At 43.5% G+C, this 18384-nt stretch overlaps 5 non-coding genes and 6 pseudogenes across 5 annotated transcripts; all 11 read right to left on the minus strand.

Annotated features, from left to right (window-relative positions):
• Nucleotides 1-345: 345 nt before the first annotated feature.
• LOC149931343 (U2 spliceosomal RNA) lies at nt 346-538 on the minus strand. The gene has a single exon (XR_016476470.1). It is a non-coding gene; the product is annotated as a U2 spliceosomal RNA (small nuclear RNA).
• A 1544-nt stretch (nt 539-2082) lies between these two features.
• Nucleotides 2083-2258, minus strand: LOC149931344 (U2 spliceosomal RNA; annotated as a pseudogene).
• A 1101-nt stretch (nt 2259-3359) lies between these two features.
• Nucleotides 3360-3551, minus strand: LOC149931345 (U2 spliceosomal RNA). The gene has a single exon (XR_016476237.1). It is a non-coding gene; the product is annotated as a U2 spliceosomal RNA (small nuclear RNA).
• Nucleotides 3552-4616: 1065 nt separating this feature from the next.
• LOC149931346 (U2 spliceosomal RNA) lies at nt 4617-4795 on the minus strand (annotated as a pseudogene).
• A 1897-nt stretch (nt 4796-6692) lies between these two features.
• Nucleotides 6693-6828, minus strand: LOC149931347 (U2 spliceosomal RNA; annotated as a pseudogene).
• Nucleotides 6829-7893: 1065 nt separating this feature from the next.
• LOC149931348 (U2 spliceosomal RNA) lies at nt 7894-8071 on the minus strand (annotated as a pseudogene).
• A 4821-nt stretch (nt 8072-12892) lies between these two features.
• Nucleotides 12893-12964, minus strand: LOC149931349 (U2 spliceosomal RNA; annotated as a pseudogene).
• A 1063-nt stretch (nt 12965-14027) lies between these two features.
• LOC149931350 (U2 spliceosomal RNA) lies at nt 14028-14216 on the minus strand. The gene has a single exon (XR_016476566.1). It is a non-coding gene; the product is annotated as a U2 spliceosomal RNA (small nuclear RNA).
• A 1515-nt stretch (nt 14217-15731) lies between these two features.
• On the minus strand, nt 15732-15862 carry LOC149931351 (U2 spliceosomal RNA; annotated as a pseudogene).
• Nucleotides 15863-16925: 1063 nt separating this feature from the next.
• On the minus strand, nt 16926-17117 carry LOC149931352 (U2 spliceosomal RNA). The gene has a single exon (XR_016476238.1). It is a non-coding gene; the product is annotated as a U2 spliceosomal RNA (small nuclear RNA).
• Nucleotides 17118-18180: 1063 nt separating this feature from the next.
• LOC149931353 (U2 spliceosomal RNA) lies at nt 18181-18372 on the minus strand. The gene has a single exon (XR_016476239.1). It is a non-coding gene; the product is annotated as a U2 spliceosomal RNA (small nuclear RNA).
• Between the last annotated feature and the right edge of the window lie 12 nt (nt 18373-18384).

Raw genomic sequence — 18384 nt, forward strand, 5'->3', positions numbered from 1 at the left:
TAACTCGATGTAAATAACTTATATGGTGTCCGTTTCGAGAACGGAGTTACCATGGTTTGGGAGGGGTTAATTTTTTTAAAGGGGAAGACGTGTTGCCAATGCGAATGTCGAAAAGCGGCCGGCTGTGAACTCCTAATCATGTCTCCTGTTAGTAACGAAAGTGACTTAAAAAAAACATACCGTTGGTAACGTACGACAGTTAAGGTAAAAAATTACAAAACAAATCCGTCCGAATCTTCAAAATGATCTACTAGCCAATGACGACTTTCCCTCTTATGACGTCAGGAATATATATATATATATATATATATATATATATATGGTGTTTGATTTTAGATTCATTGAGCGAGGTGGGCCGATCCTGGAAGAACTGCAATACCAGGCCAACCCGTGGCGGAGGTGGAGCAAGCTCCGACCTCTCCGCCGCCGTCCAAAAATAAGTTTAATATCTTGGGCCCCGATGGGACCCGTATCAGATATTAAGCTGATAAGAACAGATACTGAATTTGTTTATTTGAAATTCATAGTCAAAAAATATACAAATGTCCGCGTTATTAAAAATTAAATTATCGCGAACATAGTATTTGTCAAAAAAACTATAATCAGTTAGCCAGTTACGTTTTTTAAACTGAATCCAGGTGAGTATTGTTATTTTTTTCCTTTTAGACAAATAATTTTAACATTATTATTATATTTTTTTTTTTTTTTTTTTTTTTTTTTCAGGTTACAGTGAATCGCAAGGTAAGTTACCCAGAGGTAAGTGGTTTTTTACATTTAAACAGAAATTTTGCCATAAATATAGATTAAAAATAAAAACTAGAAATGATCTTTAAAATCAACTACGAAAATGATTTCGATAAAAACGAAATTAAACTTTAAAAGTGTAAAATTAAGAATTTATTTACACCATGTCCACCGTCCTATTTTTTCCCCCTCTTGGGATCATTGGAACCGGTGGTACTCTGTCGTCTTTTAAATCGGCACTGGAGCCTGGCTTGAGCCTTCCCTAGTGCCTCATCAACCCAGGCCAACATTTCCGGAGGGGCTTCTTTCAAATCCTTGGCCCGACGACAGAAATCCTCTAGTTCTTCTAAGGAGAGAGTATCGAAATTCCACTCGCGATTAAAAAACTTGATATCTTCGGAAAATTCCTGTATAGGTTGTACGGCTTGTTGTGGTGGGGATTTGACCACGTCGGAGTAGTGCTTGACCTTGGCTGAGGTTTCGTTTGTCTTGGGAGAGGACTCTGTTGACGCTAAGTGCCAGTCATCGTCGACTGGTCCCGTTGATCCGTCATCCATTACTTCCTGGTTGTCAGTAGCATCCGTGTTAGCGTCAGCTCCAACGTCTGCGGGTATACTTTCGGACTCTTTGGCTGGCGGAATCAGGTCTTGGAAGTTTGCGTTCCGAGTGGTCTGATGAGCCTTGTTCTTTTTCTTGGGGCAATCCCGAACCTGATGACTGTCTTTGCGGCAGTAAAAACACATGCGTTGGACGCCTTGATAAACGAGTTGGATTCGGTGTCCACTGATGGTCATCAGGTTCGGGATTGGACTCTTGATTCGGACTTCAAGACGGCGGTTACCGTTTCGGACATCCTTCAGAGGGCCTTGTTGGAAGGTCTCCCACGTCTCGGATATCACTTCACAATAGCTTTTAAGATTGGCTTTAAGGAACGAGAGATCCCACCAGCTAGGCGCATTTTTTACTGTGACTTGAGTCACCGGATCGGCAACGCCCACGATGTTGAGGTGTTTCTCGCCGATGATTATTCCGGTATCTACCGCTTTCTGGTAGCAGATAAAGTCTTTGAACGTGACTTGGACTTCCGCCTTCCCGATCATTTGGAAGACCGTAATACACTTGGGGCCAATGTGGTCGAAAAGGCCAAGAGCCAAATCTTCCACAGGGACACCATCGAATTTGATACGAGCAGTGGCTTTCTTTGAGGATTGCGAACTGGTCGGCAGCGACTGCACGGCAGGCATGGCAACGTTGGTGGCGACCGCCGAAGCGGAGACCGGAACTCAGGAACTGCTGAGGAGAGGCAGACGGTAACTGGAAGGCAGGAACAGCAACTGGAACTGGTACTGGACACGCAGCAGGAACGGCAACTTCTGACGCTTCAGCGTGGCAGAGAGCAGGCAAACTCGCCTAAAGGCGTAAAAACACTTCTCGCCCCCCGACTAAGATCTCGGTATAGAACTATTGAAAACAGATACTACACTTTGATCTTAGCCAAAAGGCCGAGAAGCGATACTACACTTTGATCTTAGCCAAAAGGCCGAGAAGCGATAACCGGCAAAGGGGGCTTTGGTGGTTGAAAAAGAAAAAGAGTGAGATTGAGCATTCACAAATTTCATAATTATGTTTAAGCAGATTGCTCGTGGTTGGAGATGACAGCGTGTATAACCATCACGTCTGACCAAAGAAGGTAACTTCTTGATTTCAAACAAAAAGATCGACGGCCATCGAGCGTTTTCAGCCGTCAACGGTAATATCACGCAGAATACATTGGTTCTCGACCCATCAACGACGGTAAGCCGCGTCGAGTGGGGTCATTTCTTGGGAGGGAGGGAGACCACCAGGGAACACGGCGTGCCGGTGGCTGATCTCTTCCTCTCACCCTCTTTTTTTTCATTAACGGGGTATTTGAGTCTTTCTAATAAAATTTGTTTATTTTTAAATATTTTCTTTTACGCTGTTTCTAACTAGTTCGCCAAGGCGATAATTTATCTTCGGTTTTCTCTGGGTCTTTTTTTAAATAAGTGGCAACATGGAACCGTGCTTAATCGATAATTAGAAAAAGTAAGATCTTGATCATACGGAGTTTCCTCCTGCACGCTTACCAGAACAGCTGTAGAGAAGTGTCATGAGATATGGCACTACGAATTGACCGTGGTTGCCGCGTAGTACGCGCCCCGGCATCAGCAACACAAAAACTCGTTTTTTCCAAACCATCCCGCTTTTAACAGTCCCCTATTTCTACAGCGATAGTACCGCAATCCTCGCTAGGTAACTCGATGTAAATAACTTATATGGTGTCCGTTTCGAGAACGGAGTTACCATGGTTTGGGAGGGGTTAATTTTTTTAAAGGGGAAGACGTGTTGCCAATGCGAATGTCGAAAAGCGGCCGGCTGTGAACTCCTAATCATGTCTCCTGTTAGTAACGAAAGTGACTTAAAAAAAACATACCGTTGGTAACGTACGACAGTTAAGGTAAAAAATTACAAAACAAATCCGTCCGAATCTTCAAAATGATCTACTAGCCAATGACGACTTTCCCTCTTATGACGTCAGGAATATATATATATATATATATATATATATATATGGTGTTTGATTTTAGATTCATTGAGCGAGGTGGGCCGATCCTGGAAGAACTGCAATACCAGGCCAACCCGTGGCGGAGGTGGAGCAAGCTCCGACCTCTCCGCCGCCGTCCAAAAATAAGTTTAATATCTTGGGCCCCGATGGGACCCGTATCAGATATTAAGCTGATAAGAACAGATACTACACTTTGATCTTAGCCAAAAGGCCGAGAAGCGATAACCGGCAAAGGGGGCTTTGGTGGTTGAAAAAGAAAAAGAGTGAGATTGAGCATTCACAAATTTCATAATTATGTTTAAGCAGATTGCTCGTGGTTGGAGATGACAGCGTGTATAACCATCACGTCTGACCAAAGAAGGTAACTTCTTGATTTCAAACAAAAAGATCGACGGCCATCGAGCGTTTTCAGCCGTCAACGGTAATATCACGCAGAATACATTGGTTCTCGACCCATCAACGACGGTAAGCCGCGTCGAGTGGGGTCATTTCTTGGGAGGGAGGGAGACCACCAGGGAACACGGCGTGCCGGTGGCTGATCTCTTCCTCTCACCCTCTTTTTTTTCATTAACGGGGTATTTGAGTCTTTCTAATAAAATTTGTTTATTTTTAAATATTTTCTTTTACGCTGTTTCTAACTAGTTCGCCAAGGCGATAATTTATCTTCGGTTTTCTCTGGGTCTTTTTTTAAATAAGTGGCAACATGGAACCGTGCTTAATCGATAATTAGAAAAAGTAAGATCTTGATCATACGGAGTTTCCTCCTGCACGCTTACCAGAACAGCTGTAGAGAAGTGTCATGAGATATGGCACTACGAATTGACCGTGGTTGCCGCGTAGTACGCGCCCCGGCATCAGCAACACAAAAACTCGTTTTTTCCAAACCATCCCGCTTTTAACAGTCCCCTATTTCTACAGCGATAGTACCGCAATCCTCGCTAGGTAACTCGATGTAAATAACTTATATGGTGTCCGTTTCGAGAACGGAGTTACCATGGTTTGGGAGGGGTTAATTTTTTTAAAGGGGAAGACGTGTTGCCAATGCGAATGTCGAAAAGCGGCCGGCTGTGAACTCCTAATCATGTCTCCTGTTAGTAACGAAAGTGACTTAAAAAAAACATACCGTTGGTAACGTACGACAGTTAAGGTAAAAAATTACAAAACAAATCCGTCCGAATCTTCAAAATGATCTACTAGCCAATGACGACTTTCCCTCTTATGACGTCAGGAATATATATATATATATATATATATATATATATATGGTGTTTGATTTTAGATTCATTGAGCGAGGTGGGCCGATCCTGGAAGAACTGCAATACCAGGCCAACCCGTGGCGGAGGTGGAGCAAGCTCCGACCTCTCCGCCGCCGTCCAAAAATAAGTTTAATATCTTGGGCCCCGATGGGACCCGTATCAGATATTAAGCTGATAAGAACAGATACTGAATTTGTTTATTTAAAATTCTGGTCATATTTACAAATGTCCGCGTTATTAAGCATTTAATTTAGCGCGAACATTGCTTTAAACAATTTAACAATTTCATGGAGTGCTGGCGTATCAAACGATCATTATGTCAAAAAAAAATATAACTAGTTCTATGGGTACTAGGTAAATATTGGTCAAGGTAAGTATTTTTCTTTTTGGTTTTTTAGGCATACTGTTCAACATTTTTAACTTTAACATTTTCTTTTCAGGGTAATCTGGTTCCGAGGCACGTACGAAGGTGAGTATTACATTTAAGTATACTTATATATTTTTCTTATTTTTTAAACTTTTTAAACTTAAAGAAATGGTTTAGTTTTTAAAATTATTTAACCATAATTAATTTTATCGCTTTTTTCCAGAGTTATTTCGAGGTACGTATGTTACATTTAAGCTATATTATTGTAAACATTTAAACATTTAAAAAATAAAACTAAAATTGAAATCATTAAAACCTAATCACAATAAATGATTTGATAAAACCGACTTTTCAGTTTAAGAGTCAATTACGAAAAAGATATAATTAAAAACATAATTACACAATTAGCGTAAGACCTATTTTTTCCCTTTCTTGGGATCTTTTTCACTAGGACTATGCCGTCGTTTGGAACGCAGATGGAGTTGATTTTTTGCCTTCCCCAATGCTTTTTCGCACCACGCCAGGACCTTAGGGTCCGTGTTATTTAATTCGCTGACTTTACGACAGAAATCCTCTAGTTCGTCTTTCGATAGGGTCCCGAAGTTCCAATGACGTTCGTTAATTGGTACTTCCTCAAGTTTCTTTAGAACAGGTTCTTGCGTGCACTGGGCTTCCTTCTGGGGTGACTTCACAGCACCGGCGTATCCTAGGACTCTGGTGGAGGACTCAGGTTTCTCTGGGGATGGCTCCGGCGTTGTAAGCGACCAACTCTCTTTCGAATCATGGAAGTCTCTAGGTGGGAGGGTTAGTCCTTTCTGTTTTCGTGATGGTGAGGTTTCATCCATCATTTCGTCGTGGGTGCTGGCGTCTGCAACATCCTCGACTGGAATCGGCGTTCCGCTCCTAACGTTCTCTGGTTCGTTAGAGAACGGGTTCCCGTGAGTGGCGGTATCTGGAGATGATCGAGCCTTGTTTTTCTTTTTCGGGCAATCCCGAACCTGATGGGTATCCTTGTGGCAGAAGAAGCACATTTTCTGGACGCCCCGGTAAGTAACTTGGATACGGTGCCCATTGATGATCATCAGGTTCGGGATTGGTCCCCTGACTTTGACTTGAAGACGTCTTGTTCCCGTGCGAAGGTCTTTGAGGACCCCTTTCTGATAAGTTTCCCATGTCTGGGAGAGAACGTCACAACATGATCTGAAGGCCTTCTTGAAGGTCTCCAAATCCCACCAGCTGGGAGCGTCTTTCACTGTCAGGTAGGTAACAGGATCGGCTACTCCAATAATATCAAGCGGCTTCTCACCGACGACGATTCCACAGTCCACAGCTTTTTGGTAGCTGGTTTGGTCTCGGAAGGTGATTTGTACTTCCGATTTCGCAATCATTTGGAATACGATAATATTCTTCGGGCCGACGTGGTCAAAAAGAGCTAACGCCAAATCGTCCACACTGACGCCATCAAAATTAATTCGGGCTGTAGCAGCCTTGCAAGCAGTAACTGGAACCGGAGCAGGAGCTACTTTGTCGATTTTCGTCGACGTAGAAGACATGGTGACGGGCTTTGACGTCGAGATCACCGGACGACTTCCGGAATCGCCTGACGGCGATCCCTCAAAAAGTGGATCCAAGGTGGCGGAAAAACTGGAACAGTACAGCGGCAGGAACCGGAATCAGGATACAGCGGCAGGAACCGGAAACAGGATACGGCGACAGGAACCGGAGCCAGGACACAGGAACGAGCAGGTAAGGCAGCGAAGTGGGTAAACTCGCCTTAAAGGCGTATATACACTTCTCGCCCCCGACTAAGATCTCTGTATAGTTCTATTGGAAACAGATACTACACTTTGATCTTAGCCAAAAGGCCGAGAAGCGATAACCGGCAAAGGGGGCTTTGGTGGTTGAAAAAGAAAAAGAGTGAGATTGAGCATTCACAAATTTCATAATTATGTTTAAGCAGATTGCTCGTGGTTGGAGATGACAGCGTGTATAACCATCACGTCTGACCAAAGAAGGTAACTTCTTGATTTCAAACAAAAAGATCGACGGCCATCGAGCGTTTTCAGCCGTCAACGGTAATATCACGCAGAATACATTGGTTCTCGACCCATCAACGACGGTAAGCCGCGTCGAGTGGGGTCATTTCTTGGGAGGGAGGGAGACCACCAGGGAACACGGCGTGCCGGTGGCTGATCTCTTCCTCTCACCCTCTTTTTTTTCATTAACGGGGTATTTGAGTCTTTCTAATAAAATTTGTTTATTTTTAAATATTTTCTTTTACGCTGTTTCTAACTAGTTCGCCAAGGCGATAATTTATCTTCGGTTTTCTCTGGGTCTTTTTTTAAATAAGTGGCAACATGGAACCGTGCTTAATCGATAATTAGAAAAAGTAAGATCTTGATCATACGGAGTTTCCTCCTGCACGCTTACCAGAACAGCTGTAGAGAAGTGTCATGAGATATGGCACTACGAATTGACCGTGGTTGCCGCGTAGTACGCGCCCCGGCATCAGCAACACAAAAACTCGTTTTTTCCAAACCATCCCGCTTTTAACAGTCCCCTATTTCTACAGCGATAGTACCGCAATCCTCGCTAGGTAACTCGATGTAAATAACTTATATGGTGTCCGTTTCGAGAACGGAGTTACCATGGTTTGGGAGGGGTTAATTTTTTTAAAGGGGAAGACGTGTTGCCAATGCGAATGTCGAAAAGCGGCCGGCTGTGAACTCCTAATCATGTCTCCTGTTAGTAACGAAAGTGACTTAAAAAAAACATACCGTTGGTAACGTACGACAGTTAAGGTAAAAAATTACAAAACAAATCCGTCCGAATCTTCAAAATGATCTACTAGCCAATGACGACTTTCCCTCTTATGACGTCAGGAATATATATATATATATATATATATATATATATATGGTGTTTGATTTTAGATTCATTGAGCGAGGTGGGCCGATCCTGGAAGAACTGCAATACCAGGCCAACCCGTGGCGGAGGTGGAGCAAGCTCCGACCTCTCCGCCGCCGTCCAAAAATAAGTTTAATATCTTGGGCCCCGATGGGACCCGTATCAGATATTAAGCTGATAAGAACAGATACTTTTAATAGTTTATTAAAAGATTCGTTAATGGTTACATATTTACAAATTCACATTTACTTTTGGTCGCGTGTTATTTTTACTTAATTTAACGCGAACCAAAAGAAGAACGCCGGATTGATTCTTTTCCAAAAAACCTCAAAAAATATGTACAATAGCTATACGTAGAGTTAAAAGCCAATAAAATTTAAATCAAAAAGTGGAGCATATGTTTAAAAATATTTGTTAAAAGAGGAGACGAAGCAATCGAGAGGCAGTGTCGACTATTGGGTAAGTATCATCGCACCAGTGACGTTTAAATTCCTGTTCCTTAAGGCGAACGTGGTCGAGTTGTGCTCTTCGTAGAATATTAAATCGGATGCGGCGTAATATGACGTCGGCGCTGTCTTTTCGTTTTTCAAACACTAAGGAATTTCGGGACTTCCAGAGTTGAAATTTGGCTTCGGAGAATATGATGGAGCAAGCGTAAAGGCAGTTTAGGGGAACCGGAAGTGACGTGTGGTAGATGACTGTGGACCAGGGAACAAACCTAACTTTAAAGAAGAGACGGATATGGTTCCAGATTAGTTTGCTTGTCTCGCAGTAGTAGAATAAATGGACGGTTGTTTCTCTTTCTGGACATCTCGGGCATTTGCTGGTCGTAGACATCTTCCTGTCGTAGAGTACGTCCCTTGTCGGAAGACCTTCGTGGATTAATTTGAAACATAGGTCGCGGCGTGAGCCTTCAATGGATTTGGATCCAATTCTTCGGAAGGTCAGAGCCCACTTGGTTTGTGGTCGAAGACCAACGATTCGAGGAACTGTGAATGGCTGGAGGAACAGACGGATTTCTTCGTTAGTAAGGGTAAGTATGGTTTGGTTACTTTTTAATTTTTTCTTTATTTTCAGGATGGATGATTTGAAGTGGCGATATTGGTCATGGACTTCTGGTGCGTGCGGTTTGCTATGTTGCCAGGGAATTTCAAGGACTGTCTTGCTGCTTGTAGATAAGTTATATATTATGCTGTCCCGACCAGGATGAGTTTCGTTGTTGATGCAGTTTAAGATCTTTCTTGTTGTAGCCAATTCCCCCGGATAAAATTGGTAGTACCATTGTAGAGCGTGATATGGTTTCTTGTTTGCTATTCCAAATGAAGTCAAAAATAAGTTTGGTCAGTCTGGTTATTGTTTTCTTATCGAATTGTACTATTGGAAGGGCGTATTCAAGTTTTGGAATGGCGACTTGTTTGATCAGCTGGGCTTTACCAATGAAGGAAATTTGGCGATTACGCCACAGTTGTAGTGAGCTGATGAATTTCTGTGTAAAATGCAATTGGTTAGATTTATGCGGGCCTGTTTTACCAAAGTAGATGCCTAGGATTTTCACTGGATCCGTGGTCAGTGGTATCGGTAGAGGACGTCCTGCATGAGCCACTAATTTGCCCAGTTGCAGAATCCTAGATTTCTGATGGTTAATTTTACTGCCCGAAAAGGAACAGTACTTGGCTACGACCTTCATGGTTTCATGGATGGACTCGACGTCGGCTACTATGGCGTTTATGTCATCGGCGTGGGCGATATATTTAAGCGTATCTTGTGCGTTCGATCCTGGCGCAGCTACGCCTTGGATGTCGCTTTCCGTTGCTATGGCAACTAACAAAGTTTCTACGGCCAGGCAAAACAGGAGTGGCGACAGAGGGCACCCCTGTCGTACTCCCTTCTCTATAGGGATATTTTCTGAGAGAGCTCCATTAATTAAGAGTGTACTGGTGTTTTCTTGGTAGATGATTTTGATGGCGTTGATGAAGCCCAGGCCAAATCCGAACCTCTCGAGCGTTTTAAATATAAATGTATGATTTAATCTGTCAAAGGCTTTATTAAAGTCCAATGATAGCAGATACGCACTGACCTGCTTCTCGTCGATGGCCGTAATCGTATCTCTTAGGAGTATAAGATTGTGGGCCGAATTTCTTCCACGGACACCGCAGGTTTGCTGTGGCCCAATGAGACTCGCCGTGACGGACGCTGCTCTTTTTTCAAAAATTTTAGCGAGGATTCGTCTGTCGATGTCAAGGAGGGTGATTGGCCGCCATACGTCCATTTCCTCTTTACGAGATTCGTCTTTGCAAATTAGCGTTATAACGCCCCGAGTCATAGATTTGGGAAGTTTACCTTCTGAGATGGATTCGTTAAGTACTTTCGTCAGTACTGGCCCGATGAACTTCCAGTACTTCTTATAAAAAGCCGCTGTTAGGCCGTCGAGACCAGGTGCCTTTCCGGACTTCATAGACCGAAGGGCTTCGGTTGTTTCAGTCAAGGATATTTCACCGTCAAGAGTGGATTGTTGGTCTTTGGTGATTGCTGGTATCTTTGGCGAGAAAAAAGGTTCTGGATCGTCTTGGGTCTCCCGTTGGAATAGTGTTCTGTAAAAGTCGGTGAAAGTTGATATTATTTTGGCCTGGTCAGAAAAAACGTTGTCTTTTAGTTTAACGGTGGTAATTTCTGAATGGGACCTATTGGCTTTGTACTGCCGGTAAAATTCCCCAGAGAACGTTTCTTCTCCAGTTATTTGATTTGCTGAGAGCCTTGTAGTGGCCGACATATATCTCCTCTGGTATTCCGCCAGCTGGAGTGTTTGGACTTCTTCTTCCATGGAACAGGTATGTTTATTTTTTATTTCTGATTTTTTTATTTTTTCTAGGGCCCATCGCAGGATGGCGGATTCTTTTCTTGAATTGGACGCACGCCTCTTCCCTTCGGCTTGGAATACTTCTCGAACTCTGGTTTTGAAGATATCCCAGGCGTCAAAGCTGTTCACCTCTCCGGCTAATTGATTGATTGTTCTCTCTATGGAGTCGTCCTCTGGATTGTCCGGCTGAAGAAGAGAATCGTTCAGCCGCCAGATGCCGCGTCCCCGTTGAATAGTCGTTGTTATTGATATTTTCAGGCAAAGCAACTTGTGGTCTGAGATAGCATAATTGCCACCTCCAAAGGACACGGTGTCGCAAGTCAGGAGTTTGATATCTGGGCTCTGAGGTAAGTATATTCGGTCTAGGCGGCTTTGTACAGCTGACGATTTCCAAGTGAACTCTCTACGTTGCGGATGAAGTTCTCGGTAAGCGTCTATAAGGTATAAATCCGTTATTATTTTTTGTAGTTCATCGGCGCTGAGGTCTTTAGTAGGTATTCCCCCTTCTTTATCTAGGTCAGGATTCAGGATACAGTTAAAATCTCCACCTAGGATTAAATGATCGTAAGGCCCCTCGAGGTATTGGTACAGTTGAGTGAAAAAGAGTTTGCGCTCTGAAGAGACGTTGGGTGCATAAACTGATATCAGTCGAAGACGAATACTTCCGACAGTGACGTCGATGGAGACTAGACGCCCCACGGCGTCTAGACGGACGCTTTTAATATTTTTTTCATGACGCTTGTTTATTAAGATTGCTGTGCCTCTCGACCGTTCCGACCCCTCGCTAAAAACTGTTTTATAATTAAAAAAATTACGATTAAAACGGCGCCAGTCGTCAGACTGTAATAAGTGGGTTTCTTGTATAAGTAAAAAATCAAAATTATTCGAATAAAAAATTGAGGCGACATCAATTTGTTTTTGATGGTCACGAAAACCGTTAACGTTAAAGGAACCAAATTTTAAAAAGGTAGTACAGGGTGTGAATGTCATAAAAAGTTAGGAAAGAGTTCTGTGACCGGTAAGTATGCGTTTTTGTCGTTTATTTTACTTTTTTTGTCCTTTCTTTCAGATGCGGGGATCGGCTACTGTGTCGTTTGTTGGGGCTGGCTACGGCTGGATTTCCTGATGTTGGCGTTGTTGTTCTAACCTTTTCTGAAAATTTCATTGGGGTAGATACGGTTAGGTCGTTGTCGCAGTGGTCGATTTCTTTTGGAGGCTTGTTGAGCTCCATCACGATGTCGTCGTGGTCGCCGGCGATGGCGTTGGTCACAGATACTGCCGAAGCGGTATCGTTGTTGACACTCGTAGCAGCTGAATTAGCTACATCTTGAGACGTTTCTTCCGGGTTACTCGGTGATGGAGTCTCGATGACTGCGTCACCTTCAGTGCTGGACTTTGACCGAATTTCTTTGATCAAGGGTTCTGGTGTAGGGACGGTTTCTTTCTGTTTTCGCTCTGGGCAGTCGTTGAACTTGTGGCCTTTTTTCTTGCATTTAAAGCAAAGGAATTCTACTCCAGGGTAGAAGACTCTGGCTCTGTGGCCTTCTCCGACTTTCAAGATGTTGGGAACGGCATTTTGAGCCGCCATCTTGATTTGGATTTTCCGACTTCCCGTCTTGATGCCAGGAAGGTCAGGAAATTCTTCCTCAACGTATTTCAGGATGTCACCATAGGGTTTAAACGCCGTTAGAAATGCTGCCCGGTCGACCCAAACTGGGACATCCCGGACAACTATCCATCTGGTTAAACCATCTACAGGGATGAACTCGTAGTCCTCTCCACTCATGTGGATGAGGCCTTTGTCCATAGCTTTTTGAAAGAAATCTTCACTTTTAAAAGTTACTTGGAAAATGTTTTTACCCAAGGGTTGAATGGCGTGGACGGACGCTGGTGACACTTGCATAAATAAAGCTTTTGCAAGGTCCATATACTGGATGCCTTCTTTAAGGGTGACCCGGCAAGTGGAGCGGCGGAGGGTTGACGACGCCATCGTCGAGGTGGGCCCTCGCCCAGGAACGGAGGAACTTTGAACTTCGCTGGTGATGGCCAAGCGAACGCAGCAGGAACGTAACGGAACGCAACAGGAACGTGGTGGAACGCCCCCAGGGCAGGCAGGCAGGTAGCCGGGCAACCAGAGGAAAGGCCGCCAACAAACACTTCTCGTCTCCTGACCAAGATCGCGGTGAGCACAAATTTAAATAATAAACAGATACTACACTTTGATCTTAGCCAAAAGGCCGAGAAGCGATAACCGGCAAAGGGGGCTTTGGTGGTTGAAAAAGAAAAAGAGTGAGATTGAGCATTCACAAATTTCATAATTATGTTTAAGCAGATTGCTCGTGGTTGGAGATGACAGCGTGTATAACCATCACGTCTGACCAAAGAAGGTAACTTCTTGATTTCAAACAAAAAGATCGACGGCCATCGAGCGTTTTCAGCCGTCAACGGTAATATCACGCAGAATACATTGGTTCTCGACCCATCAACGACGGTAAGCCGCGTCGAGTGGGGTCATTTCTTGGGAGGGAGGGAGACCACCAGGGAACACGGCGTGCCGGTGGCTGATCTCTTCCTCTCACCCTCTTTTTTTTCATTAACGGGGTATTTGAGTCTTTCTAATAAAATTTGTTTATTTTTAAATATTTTCTTTTACGCTGTTTCTAACTAGTTCGCCAAGGCGATAATTTATCTTCGGTTTTCTCTGGGTCTTTTTTTAAATAAGTGGCAACATGGAACCGTGCTTAATCGATAATTAGAAAAAGTAAGATCTTGATCATACGGAGTTTCCTCCTGCACGCTTACCAGAACAGCTGTAGAGAAGTGTCATGAGATATGGCACTACGAATTGACCGTGGTTGCCGCGTAGTACGCGCCCCGGCATCAGCAACACAAAAACTCGTTTTTTCCAAACCATCCCGCTTTTAACAGTCCCCTATTTCTACAGCGATAGTACCGCAATCCTCGCTAGGTAACTCGATGTAAATAACTTATATGGTGTCCGTTTCGAGAACGGAGTTACCATGGTTTGGGAGGGGTTAATTTTTTTAAAGGGGAAGACGTGTTGCCAATGCGAATGTCGAAAAGCGGCCGGCTGTGAACTCCTAATCATGTCTCCTGTTAGTAACGAAAGTGACTTAAAAAAAACATACCGTTGGTAACGTACGACAGTTAAGGTAAAAAATTACAAAACAAATCCGTCCGAATCTTCAAAATGATCTACTAGCCAATGACGACTTTCCCTCTTATGACGTCAGGAATATATATATATATATATATATATATATATATGGTGTTTGATTTTAGATTCATTGAGCGAGGTGGGCCGATCCTGGAAGAACTGCAATACCAGGCCAACCCGTGGCGGAGGTGGAGCAAGCTCCGACCTCTCCGCCGCCGTCCAAAAATAAGTTTAATATCTTGGGCCCCGATGGGACCCGTATCAGATATTAAGCTGATAAGAACAGATACTGAAATATTTTATTAATTTTCAGTCAAATTTACAAATTTACAAATGTTCGCGTTTAATTACATTAAATTAGCGCGAACAAGATAAAATTAGTTTCATTTTTCGTTTTTTAGGTTTTGGTTTTTTTCTTCAAACGTCAAGGTAAGTATAAATGGTTTTTTATATAACAAGGTGAGTATCATTATTTTCTTAAAAAAAATTTTTTTTCAGGGATAACATAGAGTTAAAACCAGATAAAAGTACACAAAAGTAAATGAATATAAATGAATAAAAATGGAATTTAGCACGCTTTTGAAATTAAATTTTGCCTTTTATGAAAAATAAGAGAGTTCAATAAGTTACGTATGCTGCATACAAGTCTTTATCAGGTGTGCTTCCGGTGGCGCTAGCATATGTTTGTTCTTCATTTTGTGTCTTCCCTTTCTTTGTTGCTTTTTCCGGAGAGTTGGGCATTCGTCGTTTTGAGAATTTCTCCTGTTCTTTGTTGATGAGCGTGATAAACATCTGCCTCCGTATATCGTTTATTTCGTCCGTGGTCTGGATATATTTCAGAAATCCCCGAAGTTGGGCCTGCGAGTAGTTGCTGATTGCTTTTAGTTTTTCTGGGCTGACATAAAGTCCTTTGATATGTTCTTGGGGCAGTGGTTCTTGGTGTTCGCTGGGTGGTGTCTTTAGTGGTGTTGCCGGTTCTGTTATGGGTTCTTCTCTCTCTTGGTCTTCGTCTTGGGTAGTGAGTGGGTGTCCCTGCACTCCTGTGGCCTTTTGCGACTGGTCCGTCACCTTGGTCTTCTTTGCCTCACAGGTAGAGGCAACGTGCCCCTCCTGGTCGCAAAAGAAGCATTTCTTTGCCACTCCTGAATAGTATACAAGTGCTCTACTTCGCCCGAAATAAAGCACATTAGGTATTGTTTTGGCCATTTTTATTTTTACTGAACGGTCCCCATTTTTAATTCCTTTAAGCTCCTTGTATTCGTCCAGGCGGTGAGCTTTTATTTCGCCGTATTGTCTTAGGTTCGTCAAAATGGCGTCCCATTGAATCCATGATGGTAAGTTTTTGATCGTCAGCCAGATGCCGTCATCTTCAACACTGGTAACTTTACATGATTTGTTCCCGATTAATATTTCTCCATAGGAGACCGCTTGCTGCAGGAAAGCCAGAGTTGTGAAGGTAAGTAGGAATGCCTCTTTACCCACAGGTTGCAACGTTTCGATAGACTCGGGTCCGAGTTTTTCGAGGAAAGCCCGAGCAACGTCAATGAAGCCAGAATCGACATCCAGTCGAGCGGTTCTCTTTTTTACCTCTGCAGCCATGATGGCTACGGAGAGGTCGTCGGGTTAATGTCAGTCCCAGGAAGGAACAGCGTCAGGAAGCAATGGCAAGAGACAGCCAAGTCAGGATACAGCGTGGAGACCCGGAACAGCAGCGACAGGTAAGTAGCAGCGGCACCAGGATCAGGAACAGCAGCGGAATCAGGAACAGCAACGGAACCGGAAACAGCAGCGGCAACTTCAAGAGCCGGAACAGGAACGGAGACGTCAGGGTACCGGCAGGTAAGTCAGCATTACAGGAGCTAGCTGGATAGCTGGAATACTCGCTTGACCGCCTTTCGGCCAAGATTTTAGCGAAATAGCTGGAAACAGATACTACACTTTGATCTTAGCCAAAAGGCCGAGAAGCGATAACCGGCAAAGGGGGCTTTGGTGGTTGAAAAAGAAAAAGAGTGAGATTGAGCATTCACAAATTTCATAATTATGTTTAAGCAGATTGCTCGTGGTTGGAGATGACAGCGTGTATAACCATCACGTCTGACCAAAGAAGGTAACTTCTTGATTTCAAACAAAAAGATCGACGGCCATCGAGCGTTTTCAGCCGTCAACGGTAATATCACGCAGAATACATTGGTTCTCGACCCATCAACGACGGTAAGCCGCGTCGAGTGGGGTCATTTCTTGGGAGGGAGGGAGACCACCAGGGAACACGGCGTGCCGGTGGCTGATCTCTTCCTCTCACCCTCTTTTTTTTCATTAACGGGGTATTTGAGTCTTTCTAATAAAATTTGTTTATTTTTAAATATTTTCTTTTACGCTGTTTCTAACTAGTTCGCCAAGGCGATAATTTATCTTCGGTTTTCTCTGGGTCTTTTTTTAAATAAGTGGCAACATGGAACCGTGCTTAATCGATAATTAGAAAAAGTAAGATCTTGATCATACGGAGTTTCCTCCTGCACGCTTACCAGAACAGCTGTAGAGAAGTGTCATGAGATATGGCACTACGAATTGACCGTGGTTGCCGCGTAGTACGCGCCCCGGCATCAGCAACACAAAAACTCGTTTTTTCCAAACCATCCCGCTTTTAACAGTCCCCTATTTCTACAGCGATAGTACCGCAATCCTCGCTAGGTAACTCGATGTAAATAACTTATATGGTGTCCGTTTCGAGAACGGAGTTACCATGGTTTGGGAGGGGTTAATTTTTTTAAAGGGGAAGACGTGTTGCCAATGCGAATGTCGAAAAGCGGCCGGCTGTGAACTCCTAATCATGTCTCCTGTTAGTAACGAAAGTGACTTAAAAAAAACATACCGTTGGTAACGTACGACAGTTAAGGTAAAAAATTACAAAACAAATCCGTCCGAATCTTCAAAATGATCTACTAGCCAATGACGACTTTCCCTCTTATGACGTCAGGAATATATATATATATATATATATATATATATATGGTGTTTGATTTTAGATTCATTGAGCGAGGTGGGCCGATCCTGGAAGAACTGCAATACCAGGCCAACCCGTGGCGGAGGTGGAGCAAGCTCCGACCTCTCCGCCGCCGTCCAAAAATAAGTTTAATATCTTGGGCCCCGATGGGACCCGTATCAGATATTAAGCTGATAAGAACAGATACTACACTTTGATCTTAGCCAAAAGGCCGAGAAGCGATAACCGGCAAAGGGGGCTTTGGTGGTTGAAAAAGAAAAAGAGTGAGATTGAGCATTCACAAATTTCATAATTATGTTTAAGCAGATTGCTCGTGGTTGGAGATGACAGCGTGTATAACCATCACGTCTGACCAAAGAAGGTAACTTCTTGATTTCAAACAAAAAGATCGACGGCCATCGAGCGTTTTCAGCCGTCAACGGTAATATCACGCAGAATACATTGGTTCTCGACCCATCAACGACGGTAAGCCGCGTCGAGTGGGGTCATTTCTTGGGAGGGAGGGAGACCACCAGGGAACACGGCGTGCCGGTGGCTGATCTCTTCCTCTCACCCTCTTTTTTTTCATTAACGGGGTATTTGAGTCTTTCTAATAAAATTTGTTTATTTTTAAATATTTTCTTTTACGCTGTTTCTAACTAGTTCGCCAAGGCGATAATTTATCTTCGGTTTTCTCTGGGTCTTTTTTTAAATAAGTGGCAACATGGAACCGTGCTTAATCGATAATTAGAAAAAGTAAGATCTTGATCATACGGAGTTTCCTCCTGCACGCTTACCAGAACAGCTGTAGAGAAGTGTCATGAGATATGGCACTACGAATTGACCGTGGTTGCCGCGTAGTACGCGCCCCGGCATCAGCAACACAAAAACTCGTTTTTTCCAAACCATCCCGCTTTTAACAGTCCCCTATTTCTACAGCGATAGTACCGCAATCCTCGCTAGGTAACTCGATGTAAATAACTTATATGGTGTCCGTTTCGAGAACGGAGTTACCATGGTTTGGGAGGGGTTAATTTTTTTAAAGGGGAAGACGTGTTGCCAATGCGAATGTCGAAAAGCGGCCGGCTGTGAACTCCTAATCATGTCTCCTGTTAGTAACGAAAGTGACTTAAAAAAAACATACCGTTGGTAACGTACGACAGTTAAGGTAAAAAATTACAAAACAAATCCGTCCGAATCTTCAAAATGATCTACTAGCCAATGACGACTTTCCCTCTTATGACGTCAGGAATATATATATATATATATATATATATATATATGGTGTTTGATTTTAGATTCATTGAGCGAGGTGGGCCGATCCTGGAAGAACTGCAATACCAGGCCAACCCGTGGCGGAGGTGGAGCAAGCTCCGACCTCTCCGCCGCCGTCCAAAAATAAGTTTAATATCTTGGGCCCCGATGGGACCCGTATCAGATATTAAGCTGATAAGAACAGATACTACACTTTGATCTTAGCCAAAAGGCCGAGAAGCGATAACCGGCAAAGG

The sequence above is a fragment of the Leiobunum rupestre genome, chromosome 9, assembly GCF_980474605.1.
Source record: "Leiobunum rupestre chromosome 9, qqLeiRupe1.1.hap1, whole genome shotgun sequence".
NCBI classification, from domain to species: domain Eukaryota; kingdom Metazoa; phylum Arthropoda; class Arachnida; order Opiliones; family Sclerosomatidae; genus Leiobunum; species Leiobunum rupestre.